The 16380-nt window shown below is 26.7% G+C and overlaps 1 protein-coding gene across 1 annotated transcript in view; it reads right to left on the bottom strand.

Moving 5' to 3' along the window:
- The window catches only part of LOC132933372 (uncharacterized), a 78099-nt gene extending 61748 nt beyond the window's left edge, over nucleotides 1-16351 (bottom strand). The window contains exon 1 of the mRNA XM_060999668.1: nucleotides 16062-16351. The gene's annotated coding sequence lies outside the window, so the exon portion shown is untranslated. The remainder of the gene's footprint in view (nucleotides 1-16061) is intronic.
- Nucleotides 16352-16380: the final 29 nt, after the last annotated feature.

Here is a 16380-nt window from a genome sequence, read left to right as displayed (position 1 = left end):
GGTACCTTTACATTCTATGATTGTATGATCCAGGGGTGGAAAAAGGGATTTCCCTGTGGGCCCCTGTAAGATTTTTTTTTCGAAGTTATACGAGAATTTGTTTGGGGGGCTATAGAAACATTTCACCACTCCCCACCCCCTATTTCCAAAACTACTTATTTATGTGAAACTTTTATGCAGATATTTAGTACGGTATTTGTACGAACTTACGTGAAATTTTTCAAAAATTCCTTACAACTGAAAAAAGCTTTTTCCTCATATGCCGTTTCCCCAGCCCCCACCAAACTAAAAATACGTTTTCACCCGTAACATTTTATCTATAGGGAAAGGTGTTAGACTGAATATCTAAGTAGCGAAGCGACTAAATTTTTTTTCAGTTTGGGGACCCCTCCAAATATTTCCTTGTAATATAAATACTACCAATCCACCCCTGGTGTGATATACAATCATTTAGAACTCCCTATTTGATTCTTAATTACTGTTTAGATTTTAGAATGAAAATACTGAAACTAATACTTATCGGTTTCACCCTTACAATTCATATTATTGTACGAGTTAGAATTGTTTGTATCTCATCAAATAATCAACGCATCGATCGATACGTTTTTAATATTTAATTATACAACAGTAAACATTAACTAATTTAATGGAAAAAAACTATTTTTCAAAAACATTTTTAAAACGTACAAATTATTTTGTTGTTGAAAATTTGTAAAATTATAAATTTTAATGAAAACTTAAAAACTTAATACAAGATTTCTCATGGGTCATTCTTACAGAAACTTGAGAATCTTAAAAAAATATACGAATAACAATTTTTTCTATAGACATTTCAATTTTTATAATTTGACCAAATTGGATATTTAATTACCTAATGATAAAAAAACGATTTTACTTATTTTATTGTATGCAATACAAAACATATTTTTCATAGAGACTTGTAGCTTTTCATTACAACATTCATTGTTATTAAGCATGTAATCTATATATCATATAAAAATTAATGTTCGTCTGCCTGCCTGTCTATTCCTAAACCGACCATTCGATTGCAATGAAATTTGCTACCTACAGAGATAGAACTTAGGGGAAATGATAAGCTACATCTTGTCATGAAAAAAGTAAAAAAAATGTGCAAACCGGGGAGGTTCTCTAACAGGGATTATGAGATTTACTTTCTATAAAAGGTTGCTATTGGTTTTAATAATAATAATTATTATTATTAATGCGATAAGCTTGTGTATTTTAGTACAGAATGTCTCGAGTTTGAACCACGATTTCGGTGGACCAATTTTTTGCATTGTTTTAACATGGTTTTTTTCTTATTTTTACTTGTGTATTTTTGTTCTTTATCTATACATAAGATTATACGAATGTTTGGTTTTTTTTATTCTTTGGAGTTTAGTACGGTTAGGTTAGGTTAGGTTAGGGTTTTGTATTAAATTATTGTATTAATCCACCATAGGTTGAATTGTGTAAAAACGACAAACTTGGTAAAATGTTGATACTCTAGAGTTAAATGATACACTTACGTACGCACCACGTGTGGTTCGCGATATACCACAGGTAGATTGCCTACCTGATAATATAATGCTTAACCACAAACAAATCTCACGAAAAATATAATATAATTTAAACTTAAAAAATGTGGGTAAGTGGATGTCGCTCTGCTGTACAGTAGGTTACAAGTGGGTCACTGTAATGGATGGTGTTAAATTTGAATTCAATGATATAATATCATTGTATAAGTAAAACGATTCTGAACGAAAACGGTCAGTCAGCCTATGATATTAGTATATTACTAAGTATATTTGATGATATTATTGTGAGTAAAGTAATTTATATATAACCTATTTACGTGGAGCCTTGTTTTAAATTTTTAATCCTTAGCTATAAAAGTTGAACATTTTATACATTTTTAACTACAAAATAATTATTAAATTATAAATTTGATAAATTTTGTCAAAATTTGAACTTTAAATGCTTATAAAAAAAAATTGTGCCCATTTTATCATTACATACAATAATAAAATAAAGATTTGGGGAAAAATTCAATTATCTACAGTCATTCGTTTTTTTAATTACAGTACAAGTTTCTTGTAGACATTTTTTTTTTTTTGATAAAGGTAGACAAACTTATGAGTAATCTTATATTACATTTTAAAATCTTAGATTTAAAAAGAAAAATTTTTATGATTCCCAACTCAAAATAATTTGCTATATTTCGTGAATTTTCAGTATTTTGTCAAAATTTGAACTTTAAATGCTTATAAATAAAAACTGTGACTAAGGATTTTTAATTTTTTTCATCTGCCTTTGAAACAATAACCTAGAAGCCTTCTATTAAATTTTCAAGCCTTTTTACTCAACAGATAAAATTGTATTGATATTTATAGAAAAAAAAACTAAAAAAATTGAAAACTGACAATGTCCGTAAACAGCTCAAAAAGAGTCAAGTTTCAAAATTGTATGGTGTATAGAAAATGCTAATATAAACATTCAGTCAAAATTTCATGTCCCTACGGTCATTTATTTTAGAGTTACACCAATAATCAAAATCGATTTTCTCGAAAACAGATTTTGCGTAAAAATTCCCGTTTTTCCTTAATTTTTCTTTTGTTTTTCACGTTGCTTTTGAAAATTACTGGGAATTTTTACTTTTGACCCCCCAAAGTACCAACAAGATTCACTTTCCTATCAGAAAAGTTACTGTTGAAGAAAATCCAAGCACTTTTACTGTCCTAAAAGGTGATGACAAACACAAAAAAAAAAAAAATAAAAAAAAAAAAAATAAAAAAAAAACACACATCATTGTAAAATCAATACATTCATCGCTTCGCTCAGAATCTAAAACACTGATCTTAGTGTTACACCCAAAAAGAGTTGAACAATCACAATTTTTTTCCGGAAAATACTGGTTAATTCATATAAACCTTGTCCTAACAATCACGAACACATAACAGAAAACAAATCGGTAATTGCGTTCTCAAGTGATGCAATGACAAAAGGTTAGGGTCCATTTTAATATATATAGATGTATAATTAAATTTTCTAAAAATATAGCTGCATTATATTTAAGAAACTACTACATAGTTCGAATGCTAAACAATCGTTGAAAAGTCAACAAGCAATTTCCAATTTTTATTAACTGATAATATCACCGTTGGAAAAATAACTGAAATTGTATACACTTCTGTAAAGTTAGTAGAAGAGTACCTACAGTACTATATTGATTTTAATCATAGAAAATATATAAAAAAAATGTATGCGTGATAACTTATAGTTATATAACTTATAATTATTAAGGTTAAGATGTTTACGAAAATTCTAAAAAATTTAACACAAATATGCACAAAACATATCAAAGTATGTCGTGAAAACCATAAAATATGACATTGTAAAATGCATTGATTAATATTGGTTAATAGTCAACGGCATCCTAAAAGTTTCACATTTGAATAATAAATTTTTTTTTGAGATTTTAGAACAACTTGCGTCATTTGTCAGATGGCAAATTGTTATAAGATGAATAATTTTGACCATCATCTACATTTTACAAATATGTGTGTTTTTTGTTTATTTTTTTGTGCCTGTGTAAACGATAAGTTGCCAAAACAATGCTTAGATTTCTGGTGGGAAAGTGAATCTTTAGAAGGTGCATTCGAGAGGTCAAAATAGAAAATTCCCAGTGGTCCAAAAGTGTCGGAAAAAAACGAATAAAAAATCAAGGACATTTTCACCGAACATTTGTATTGGCAATTTCTATACGCCACAAAATGTTTAAAATATTTTCACTCTCATTGAGTTATTTATAGACATGAAAAATTCTAGATTTGTATAAGTTTTTTTTAATTATTCTCGATAAATAAATTTAAAAAAAAACTAAATCGAATACGAGGTTCCTCCTAAGTTATTGTTAGTGGAAATTTAAAAAAAAAAGTTGAGCATAAATTTACAGTATTTTTTTAGGAACGTCTAAAGTTAGAATTTCGACAAAGTTCGTAAAAAAACAGAAACATTTGCAAATTATTTTGGGTTGGAAATTCGAAAAAAATGTTTCTATTTATATCTAATATTTGAAAATTAAATACCCGATTTCTTATAAGTTTTCCTACCTTTAACAACAACAAAAAAGTTTACTGGAAAGTCAAATTGATGTTTATGTCATTGATAAGTAATATTGAAGATGAAATTAGATATTATACATTAGATATTCACTCATAAACAAACTATTTCTCATAGAACGATTTTCTTATTTTGTTGTAATTCAAAAACGAATATTCGTAAATACTTGAAATTTTTCACCAAATCTTTATTTTATTATTTTATGTAATGATAAAATGTTCAAATTATTTTGTCTCGTTTTGATATCTATAATATATTATTTTCTATATATTTATTAACAATAAAAAAATTTACATTTCTCATGAGTTGTCACAGGAGTTGAAAAATATTAAGCATAAGTGATACATTTTATAAGCATTTAATGTTTAAATTTTGATAAAATTCATCGAAATCTCGGAAATGTACAAACTATTTTGTAGTTAAAAATGTTCAATTTGTATATCCAAAATGTATAGCGAGGCTTCTCATTGGTAGTTCATATTGTAGCCATAAATTTTAAAATATATTTACACTCAGTTTTTTTTCTATGGATGTATTTTGAAGTCCAGATTAGTAGGAAATTTGATATTTAACCGAAAATTAACAATTTTAGGTAATTTGTTGTTATTTCAAAAATATTTTTTATGGACACTTAACATTATTTAATTGGGTATATTTTTATATTTTATAAACACGATTACGTTTTTTCAGCAAAAATGTATTTATCCTACTGTGTTAGTGCATATTACTTATGTCTAAGAGTAAAGTAAATTGCTTCAATAGCAATAGTATTATAGTACTTAGGTACTTATGACTGACGAGACAGCTTTCACTCAGAATCGCTTTTCGTATACAACTAAATTCAACAAATCCATTACAGTGATCTCTCTAGTAGGTGTTACTGCACATCAAACCATATATCTTGCCTAATTTTTTTTTTATCGAATTTTTAATACTTTACTTTAATATAAGAGCTGGAGTCACTGTTTTTTCCATGCAAAATAAAATATAATGCATCTCATTCATAATTTTGTCATACAAAACGAATTTTTAACTAGGTATGCAATGCACACAAGACTAAAAGGAAAAATATTAAAAAGTCGTAAACATCCTAACCTTTCCTATTCATAATAGTGTAAGTTGTGTGAGTAGAATAACATTCATTATCATAACTTGCGTGTCCTATTACCTTTCATTCGATATTATGATTTTGTTTTTTAACAACATATTTACGCTACTTGTCTATATTATATTATTATGAATTATTTTTAGACATTTATATTTCATAGTTGTTATAATATATCATTCACTTGTTGCTCAATTAATATTCGTGAAGTCTAAGATTAGACCTGAACCCACTGTAAACAAAAGTACGTCCAAAACGGTCGAATAACCGCGGTATACTTTATATATGCGTATATAGAGCACGCGGAGAAAACTAGGTGAAATTTGAGGAGAAATCTAAAAATAGCGTAAATATAAACCAAACTGTCTTCTGTCTCGGCTCCACAAAAATAAAAACGCGTTTGATTAAAGTAAGTACGCAAGTAAGTATAATATATATATTATATATGTGCGTTAGTAAAAAACGAGAATCTTAATATTTTTTACATCGACCACTGTACGAAATGTTTTAATTTTTGCGTAATATTACTACTAACCGACTACAATCTTCTTATATAATATAATATATTATAATTCAACCATAATATTATATATATCATCGTTTTGGCTGCTCATTCGGTTATAACAAAAAATGCACGATCGCCTGACCCCTTCCCTGAACTTCTCTCCTCTGCTAACCGCGGCTGCAGTGACAGCACAGCTGCTGACACCTGCAACAACCGGAAAATCACTATTAATTGTTAAATCACAGAGGAACCTTGGATAGTATGACAGATTTAAGGGTTTGAAAAAATTCGTAAAATCCATAAGAGCTACCTCTTGAAATAATACATTTTTTAATATCTCTATATAATAATATATTATTGAAGTTGTGAATGCAAAACTTTACTAAAAAAAAAACAAAAAAGATATGCATGTAAATATCTTCCACTAACGATCCGTGATGTATTGAAGAAAAATAAACGATTTAATTCCATTCAATGAACAACGGTTACCATAATATTGTAATTATAATAATATATACACTCAAACAATTTAGCTTATAATAATTATAACAATTATTGTTATTAAAAATACTTATCATACGCAGCTATATTAGTATTAATAGTATTGGTATTCAATTCACTAATACACGCAATACTGCAATAGCGTACCGACTTATAAACCGATATCCAGTGCTTCTCAACATTTTTTATGACAGCACCTTAATTTAGATCAGTAAACCTATATGTAAATTGAGAATGAACTGACTATCTTCACAATTGTTTTGGTCATCTGTGGTTTTTACCATCACGTCATAACGCGCCATAATAATTTCATATATTTATACTATTTGAAGATGTAGGTACCTACAATATGGATATAAAAACAATTTTTAGGCGATGCACGTCACGGTAATTCGCGAAATACTATGGTGTGTCACGACACACCAGTTGAAAGTCACTGCTTGTTTCAAACCACTATCAACAAACTGAAATAAGCAGTTTTATCATTTTATGTTCAATTACTGATTTATTTTATAAATTAGCTTTCTGGAACAGTCTGTGCCTCGTAAAAAATGTATCAGTACTCAGTAGCATATTATACCTACTTATGAATTTTTTGTTTTTTTTTACCTAACCTAACCTAAAAATAGGAACAATGTTAAACGATATTGCAGTTTGTGACATAAAACATGTTTACTTTTTCGTGGCAAAAATTTAAAAAAAATTAGCTTAAATTAAGGGGGGGGGGGGCGTCAAAATGTAGTGCTAAAACGACCGTTAAATTCGCCACTGGGCCCGTGGATACAACATACTGCCGGCTATCATATTATTATTATCAGTATCGACTACGACGACGACAGTGACACCGGTGGAGAGATGAGCCAGGAAATAGTCGGCCGATTTGGCCTCCGAAAGACGTCGTCATAGGTACAATGTTGTATATATTACGCCTATATATATATATACGATACTACACGATCCTTGACCCATCTAAATAACGGATCAATCGCCGTGGATCGTCATCGTTCGTCGACGTCAAAGTCGTCGTCGCGCCTATTTTGTATTATTATTATTATTACGTACTTACGCGTCACAAAGTCAGCCGTGTAATAAATTTCACGCGATAGTGCATGTCAATACCTACTCGATGCAATAAAGGATTGAGTGTGAAAAAAATCGGTTCTTTGCAAAGGTGTAGCCCGTTTCGAATTATTAATCATTTTCCACAAACAGACTGCAGCAATTCACTAGATCCATCGCATAGAGACCGACGGCAGGAAGACCTTTTAGAAATCCTATTTTAAAATATTATCAAAATGTATGTAATGCTCATTGTAAACGCGACGTTTATACATTTTTTATTATAATTTTTTTTTTATTACCTACCTGTATTGTTATATTATCACTTGAGTACTGATTATAAAGCAATAAAAACTAAAGAAAAGCACTAAAATAAAGCAAAAAAGCTGTCTAAATCTTCCAAAAAAGCTTTAAAAAAAGCTTAAAAATGGATTTTAAAAAAGTATATTTATTACAAAAAAAGAATTAAAATTTTTTTACAAGTCTACTTCTTCGAGTATTCCTTCTCCCACAATATTATTAATCTGTAAATTAAATTAATTCTACTTAAGATAATTTATAAAAATAAATTAAATAATAGTTATAAAATGATTTTTTTTATCTATATCATCGGAGTTGCATTGGACAATTAAAACTTTTTTCAAGTTTTCAATTAAAAATGAACATTTCAAATACGTTTATTTAGAACACATTTTGAAAAAATGTACCAAAAATACCCAAAAAGCATAAATATACAAAAAAGCAAAATAAAATGTTGTGCATTTTATTCTAAATAGTATAAATTGAATTTGTAGCTGACATAGCTTCGTTCTAAAGCAATAGAAAAAAATGGCAAATGCCTTTAAAATCCGTACTCTAATTATCACATAGGTATATTATTACAGTCTTGTAAAAGATATTTTTTAAAAATATTCAAGTACCTGCAAAAACCTACTGCAGATACTTATTTTGAAAAGTATTTAAAATACAATACGTATTTCAATACTCGGCAATAAAGTATTTAAGTACAAATTATACAAACCAGGAATGGAATTTAAAAAAAATTCCATTTTATGTTATTTACAATTAAAAAGTTACAAAATGTTTGAGTTTATCGTGATTTAGAATTAAAACGTTATACAAGTTTTGCGTTTCTCGTTATTTAGAATAGTGTTAATAACTAATAAATGTATTAAGAATAACTAAATAATGTGGGCAGGTAATGGCCCGGTTACGGAATAGGTATAATATTATAATCAATTCTAATATCCGTAGGTGTGCATGAAATAAATATTTCTACGTAACCAATATAACTTTTAAATAAACAGATTTTAAATTATTTCGTTTTGCGTCATTTTTTATTCAATACAATTCTATAAATTACGTTTTGCCATATTATTCATTCTATGATATTCTATAAATTACGTTTTGCGTTATGTTTTGTTTAACAGCATAATAATATAATATATTTTGTTAATCTTTATATTTTGTTTTGAGGTATTTAATTATTTTTGATTATCGCTTTCTGTTACAATAATATATATATATTACGTTTACAAATTTCAATCAGTTTTTGTCAAATATAACGTTATTATAACGTTTACAAGCCCTGATACAAACATTTAAAACAAGTATTTATAGATTCTTTCAAATAATTTCAAACTTTTTATGAAATATTTTTTACCTTATAAATCAACTGAACCGATTTTATGCTTTACGTTAATATTAAAGGTTAGGATAGCATAGAAGTTTTTTCAAAGTATCTGATTTTCAATTGAATATAAATCACAGTAAAAAATATATTATCATATAATATTATATTCTGAATTTTATTTTTATTTTAGGTAATCAAAATTGAGATAGAAAATATATAAATTAAAAATAATTATTAAATTATTTGATTTTAAATAGAGATACTTCGATAAAGTATTTGAGTACTGAAAAAGTTTTGAATACTTTTACTCAAGTACTTTACAACACTGCATAATATGCAGGTATATTATACCTAAATATAGGTATAAATAGTATAAATCATTTTTCTTAAAAAAAAGGGTACACCATAAACTAGGTAGTTATACTTATGAGTAACCGCTTATTTAAAATATTAAATTCTTAGCTATTAAAATCGGTGCTGCTATTGTATGCGGACTACCGTCATGTTTCTGCTTTAGTATGCGGTCTACAGTATAAAATGTAGCCCACGTAATACCATATTAGCACGTGAACAAATTAATTAAAGTATTTTTAAATACAAAACAATTTGCACATTATCGAAATGTTGATGAATTTTGTCAACATTTGAACTTTAAATGATTAAAATAAAAACTTGCTTATGAATCTTAATTATTTTTGAACTTGAGAAAAACAAATTTTAAATTTCTATAAATAACTCAGTCAAAATATTTATAAAATTTGAACTCCAAACTCTCATAAAACATTAATTTGACATTTAAACTTTTTTTTCTTGTTAAAAGTAGAAATCTTATGAGGTATCTTATTAAATTTTAAAATCTTAGTTACAGAAAGAACAATTTTTATGAATTTCTAACTACAATATAATTTGAAAATTATCGTAATTTTGACGGTTTTCGTCGAAATTCTAATCTTAAACGCTTAAGAAAAAATATTATGACAATATACTTGATATTTATTAAATTGTGAACATTTATTTTTAACGAGAATAGTTAAAAAACTAATAAGAATCGACATTTTTGTTTGTCTATAAATAGCTCAAAAAGAGTCAAAATAAAGACTTTACTTTGTATATTTCGTCATATTTTAGGAAAAGTGCGAAAATTTGAAAATTTGATATTAGATATAAGTAAATTTTTTTTTTAAAAATTATATTATTTTTATATAATATTATAATATTGTTGATCACTACTCACTAGTCACTACTCAATATATTTTGAACGACGTTTTAGAAAAAACATTCGGCAAAATTAGTTATTTTTACATAAGAAGTATCTTCATCGATTATTAATTTCAACTATTTCAAGCGACAATTTTACGATTTTAGAAACTTGATGATATCTAGATTCTATATGCTGTACGAAGAATTAAAAATGAGTACTCGAAATACGCAATTTAAATAATTTTGTAAAAATTACTTCAAAAAGGAATTTAATTACTTTTGAAAAGATTAAGAACTAATTTAAAAAAATTAAAATGTTAATTTAATCATGTCAAGTAAAAAAAAAGTTAAGAATATAAAATAGGTAATAGTTTTTTTTTACTGTGAATTAGGCTCAACTGAAAATCAAATATACCGACAGAGATAACTGATGAGTATTTTAAAGTTCCACCAAATGATACAGTGTAAAATGATCTATAGAAGTAACGTAAATGAAGAAAATCGGTTCGGTTGATTTTTAAGGTTAAACAAATATTTTGTAAGCAATTTGTCAGTATCTTTCTAAAAGTATTTGCTTTTTTGTACCTATATTTAAATACTTATTTTACTGAGTATTCAAATATTTTTCAAAATAGGTATCCTTATCTGTACAGACTGTACTTGAATACTTTTAAAAAACATATTTTATAAGACTGGTGTTTTTGTAATGCCGCGATTGTTGTTTTGTATCCTAGTCCAGATTCCAGACACTTGGCGTAGGAAATGCCTACCAATTTATTTACATAATTTAAAATTGTTTTTAACTACATCTAAAAACTTATTTTTTCCTTTTTAAGTGTTTTTTTTTATATATATTTAATATGACGTAAATATTTATAAATATTACTGTGTATATAACTTAAGTGGATACATGCATTTGTTGTCTCCCTCTTACACACATACGAGTATACGGCATAGCAAATGTTCGTTCCCTAGTTTAAATAAAATGCTGTAGTTTTGATGTTCGGGTGAATTTACCTCGGTGAAACATGATTGCATACGGTATTTATTTGAAACTTTGAAGCACTGTTGCCATTTGCTTTGAACTAATAGAACATACAATTAAAAATTAATTGAGAGGTGATAGGTGATGGGCGATAACGAAATCGGTTATTTTACTTAGATATTTTAGGATACTCGCACTCGATAAATTTGTATACTGCAGTATACCTATCGTTCAATAAACGAAGTCAGTGAAGAACCGTCGTTGGATTATCAACAGCTCCTCGCGTATTTCGTGTTTTTCGAGTGAAATATAAAAAATAAAGTTGTTTTTATAACTTCTGAAAACGGTAAACCACTAGTCTTACTAAATCTACATAAATATCGGTTTATTAGGGAAAGAAAAGACGGATTTAAAAAATGGCTGTGTACAAAAAAATCATGTTATGCTAGCATTTTGACAAATAGAGAGTATGTCCATGAAACAATTAATGAACACCACCACACTGTAAATTCACAACAGAGCATTGAACGACAAGTACTATAAAAAGCTTGTAAAAGAAAATCAAATAATACTATTTGTGTCAGACTCATAAAAATAATTAGAAACGAACTTATGGGGAGCAATCACTCTGAAATCAAGCACAGAGATGTACGGTCGATTCGAAAAGCAATGTACGATAAACGTCGAAAAAATTATCCCACTTTTCCAAAATCACTTAGGGAGTCAATTGAACAACTTAAAGCAATGGGAGATGACGATATAATAAAATTTCAAGTTAAACAATTTGTTTTTATTCCCGACAATAAATTGTTTGTTTGTGTTACTACAGAACAAAATCTTACTTTTATGACAAGTACAAGTGAATTTTTCACTGATGGTACTTTCAATTATGCACCAAAACTATATAATTGCTATAATAACTATAATTTTGCATTTATTTTATATTTTTTAAGTACGACAAATGGATCTGAAAGTTTTCATCGAATTTACAACGCTCAATTTCATAGCTCTCATCCATGTGGTTATTTCAATTCTAAAAGAAACGCAAGAGGAAATATGTACGAAAATTCAATCAGTATTTAAAGGTCGGATTAAAAAAATGGAAAATGCTGATTTAATTCGTATAAAAGAACGTACGCAATCGTGTGGTACCCAATTTACCTATTATCAAACTTTTAGGTAAGCACATTATGTGTGTATTAGGGTCAACTTTTATTTGATAATCGATATTTTTATTTTCAAGCGAGATATGAGCATTTTTGGTTGGTGATATTTTACATGACCACATCTTGCATGAAAATTCAAATATCGAAAAAATTGCAGACGCTTAAGCACAGAGAATAGTATAAACGTAAGACGATGGCAACAAACTCATGCACTACGACAGAAACAACGAATGAAGTAAGTGATTCAGAAAGCTATTACGAAATTGTTTTAGAATGCAATTCAGTATAAAATAATTATTTTATAATAATAAATATTAAATAGGTATTATAAATATTATACTTTAAGCGTATTATAAAAGTGGATGAAACCGTTATTAAATATTACTGTTTATGTTATATATTAAAAAAAAAAGTTCAATAGTATATGTTTTTAAAAAATGAATATTTAAATAAATTATATTTTAAATATTTAAAGTATTGTTTTAATTTAAAACAATTAATAAGGTATAATATTAAATTTGTCTTTAATAAATAAAAATCTAGTACATACTTATTTTATTGTAAGGTATCAATAATGAATTTTCATAATTTTTAGTTCAATTTTTGATGAAAACATTATTTCGGCCAGCTATAAAGCATCAGCCGTGTTCATAATTTCGTATTATTCGGTTCCAATTTCAAACTTGTGATTGTTTTCTGGTTTGTTGTATGATTTGTTATGCTAACTTTTTGTCATAATATGACGCATACTATACGGCTTTAATTATTGTCTAATGAGTATTTAAAGCGTTGTATTATACCTAGTGTATTATTAGTAGGGTTCTGAATTTGCAATAGTTAAAAATTAAAAATTTGGGAGTTTACCAATTGCGCTTGAAATTACTTTTTCATATAAAAACTAACAGTAATTTTTAGGGTAATATTAATTGTATTCAATAACACATAGAAGATATAGCAATATTTTTATTGGAGTTCAATGAACATGAATATTAATAATACATATTATAATATTATAATCTATTATACACAAATATATAATTGCAATTAAATAAATCACTATTATGATATTATTATTTTATAAAACAGTATATATATTTAGTGTACCTATAATTAAAAATTATTCATAGGTAATATATAAATAAATAGCTTTTTTGAAATATAATAAAAACGATTTGTTTATTAATATTTTTCAGTTGTTATGAACGTCGATAATATTTAGTAGTTAGTAGGTAGATACTTTATAGTATACCTAATAAACATAAACATATCTATAAGCAGCGCAATTGGTATACTGAGCCTAAAGTACAAATTTTGTTTTGGGTGCAACTGTTTCATGCCCAAAAATTTTACTCTTGTTAAAATATTTCAATGACATGACGAAAAATATTTTTAAGTTCTGAGCGGAGCAATTGATTTTACAACGATATATGTTTTATTTTTTTATTTTATGTGTCTGTGTAGTGTGTACATAATAAGTAGTCAAAATAATGCTTCGATTTTCAACTTCAGTATCTTGTTCGATGCGAAAGTGAATCTAGTTGGTGCATTGAGGAGGTCAAAATATAAAATTCCCAGTAGTTTTCAAAAGTTTTCAAAAAATTAAGGAATTTTTACGCAAAAGGTTCTCGACCAAATCAATTTTGGTTTTTTAGTGTAACTCATAAACAAATTACCGCATATACATAAAACTTTCACTGAATGTTTAGATTAGAAGTTTACATTTATATACTTCATAAAATTTTCAAAATATTTTGACTCGTTTTGAGCTGTTTACGGACATTTTCAATTTTTCATTATTTTAGTTTTTTTTTCTATAAATGTCAATAAAATTTTATTTGTTGGGTCAAAAACCGTGAAAATTTAATACAAGGCTCTGATATATTATTACATAAGGAGTTGAAAAATATTAAAAATACATAGGCACAATTTTTTTTATAAGCATTTCATTTAAAGTTCGAATTTGGATAGAATTTATCAAGTTTAAAATTAAAAATTATTTTGTAGTTAAAAATGTATAAAATTTTCAACTTTTATAGCTAAGGATTGAAAATGTAAAACAAGATTCTACATAAATAGGTTATTCTGCAACTAAAAAAATATAAAAATATAAAACACAGTTTTTTTATAGTTATTTTATGTTTAAATTTTAACGAAATTACGTATATTATAATCAAGAATAACGGTGTTAGTTTTTTTTGTTTTTGTATAATATTAATTCAACTTATCGGCTACCGTATTAATAATAAGTAATAGCAAAGTAAATATAATATAAAATATCTTAGACTGACAAATAACCGTCTTCGCTCAAATTCGTTTTTCGTATAAACAGCTAGTGATATTATATCATTGAATTCAAATTTAAAACCACAGTGAACTATTTGTAACCACTTCTCCGCTTTTTTTTCTTTGAAACATGTGTGGTTATAGATTATTCGAAATAACATATTGATTTTACACAGAAAACATTGCTAATGTATAACCTATGAGTTATCAACCAAAGTTTACGAATAATTCGTAAACTTTGGTTATTACTATAATATGTGAATGGTTATGAATTAAGTTTGTAACTGTATATACCTAAGTATAAAACATGGTATATTGTTATTAATTGTATTATAATTTATAAATCTAATCAGAAAAACTAGAATCTGGGGTGATTAAAAAATATGCAATCAAGTAGTACGGTAATATAACCTTATATGTTGTTGTATACTTATTACTTATTAGTTATTTATAAAATTATAAAGTTATGAAGTTAAAACACTGAGCACTACTATCATTTATAATTATAATTGTATAAATATAATATAGTTTAAAATAATTATGAAAAAATGTACAATATTAAGTACCTAAATTAGTACTTGAGTAATAAATTAAAACATCAATCATTTTTTTTATATGAGTTTTAAAATATTTTATGATGTTGATTTAGCTTATGGATTTGTCATTTGTAACTTAATAGTTAAAAGGCTTTGTTCAAATATGTTATATTATAGATTTGTCAAACAACTTCTACATTATATGTAAATATGTTACATATTTTCTTTATTTCATACCATAAACCATTTTTAAAAATGTTCACTTGCAAGTCGATGACTATATCATTTTCGATTGAACGTGTTATGGTTATTCTTTGTGCCTATATAACATTGTTTTAAAATGCCAAATAGTTGCCATTATTTATGCTTTTATTGCTTTTTATTTGACGCATATTTAGCAATATTTGAGGTAATATTATAACGCATGTATGCAGTTTTTAGTGGCATAAAATCACAACCAGGGTCAAAGTATACAGGATTATAATATTGTGGGTAATATAGATTGGAACTTCGCAAACCAACAGTATAATTTATATTAAAAACTTATTGCATGATCAGGTTTTTGATTTGTTTTTAAAAATTTAAAAATGCAATTTCATAAATACCTAGCATCTACATACACAAACAGATAAAAGATAGATACAAAAAAAAGTATTTAAATACAAAATACAAAATATGTATCTAACATACATATACATAATATCTTAGATACTGCAGCAGTCCAAACCCTAGCTACTACCTCCTAGCTGGAAATTATATAATATATTATTTTCAAAACTCGTTCATAATAATAATATTAATAATGATAATAATATTAATAGTAATAATAATAATTAAATAATATGAATATTAATAATAATAGTAATAGTAATAATAATAATAATAATAGTAATAATAATAATAATAATAATAATAATAATAATAATAATAGTAATAATAATAATAATAATAATAATAATAACTTACGAACGGGCCCGAAGTATTCGCGCAAGCCGCGGCGCGATAGTCGCTAACGCCGCCGTCTAAAAATAGATCGGGACGTCGTCGCGCCCGCTAGTCGCGAGTGGCGACGAAAACGTACGACGCCGTTCGTAAGTTCTTGCGCTTGTGCTCGTGTATGGGTACATGCATATATATATACATATACTTAGATATATATTATATACTCCGATATATACATATACTTAAATATATGTATACATACTTAAATATTATATATAAGCGCGTGCGTGTGTGTGCGTGCACCGATCGGCCGCTGCTCGCCGCGTCCGGCTAAAAGTAAAAG

This window comes from Metopolophium dirhodum, chromosome 1, assembly GCF_019925205.1.
Source record: "Metopolophium dirhodum isolate CAU chromosome 1, ASM1992520v1, whole genome shotgun sequence".
NCBI classification, from domain to species: Eukaryota; Metazoa; Arthropoda; class Insecta; order Hemiptera; family Aphididae; genus Metopolophium; species Metopolophium dirhodum.
The sequence above is the reverse complement of the archived record's forward strand: the minus strand, read 5'-3'. Positions and strand labels throughout refer to the sequence as shown.